At 31.8% G+C, this 611-nt stretch overlaps 1 protein-coding gene across 1 annotated transcript in view; it reads left to right on the top strand.

Annotated features, from left to right (window-relative positions):
• Window positions 1–611, top strand: part of LOC106882621 (zinc finger protein 239) — a 2692-nt gene that overhangs the window by 1368 nt on the left and 713 nt on the right. The window contains exon 2 of the mRNA XM_052978377.1: window positions 48–339. The gene's annotated coding sequence lies outside the window, so the exon portion shown is untranslated. The remainder of the gene's footprint in view (window positions 1–47; window positions 340–611) is intronic.

Here is a 611-nt window from a genome sequence, read left to right as displayed (position 1 = left end):
TGTTCATACAGGAGAGATGCCTTAAATCTTTTACTTCCAGTGGTAACCTAACTACACACAAACGTGTTCATACAGGAGAGATGCCTTATCATTGTGATATCTGTGATAAAGTGTTCTCTCAAAATAGTCATTTAAATAAACACGAACGTATTTATACATATCATTGTGATATCTGTAGTAAATCATTCTCTCGAAATAATGACTTAACTAGACACAATTATATTCATTCAGAATAGAAGCTACATGAGTGTGGTACATGTGGGAAATCATTCACTGTAAGTGATGCTTTAACTGGACACAAATGTATTCATACAAGAGAAAAAAGAAAAGAGCAGTTTTGTATGTTTTCAACTTCTTTGTCTTTTTAAAACAACATTACAGGCATTTTTAGGTCTGGTAAGTTATTACCAGGTGTACATAACTAAAACATATGCGTTAAGAGCTCCGTTGAATAATTTCTTAACGAAAGACACAAAATGGGACTAGACATCTATCTATCTATCTATCTATCTATCTATAGACATACATGACGTCATGTACTCGTATATGCATATATATATATATATACATATCATGTAGGCATGTACATGTATGTGTGTATATATGCATAT

Source organism: Octopus bimaculoides, unplaced genomic scaffold (genome assembly GCF_001194135.2).
Source record: "Octopus bimaculoides isolate UCB-OBI-ISO-001 unplaced genomic scaffold, ASM119413v2 Scaffold_223674, whole genome shotgun sequence".
Lineage (NCBI taxonomy): Eukaryota > Metazoa > Mollusca > Cephalopoda > Octopoda > Octopodidae > Octopus > Octopus bimaculoides.
This window is presented reverse-complemented; position numbering and strand designations above follow the sequence as displayed.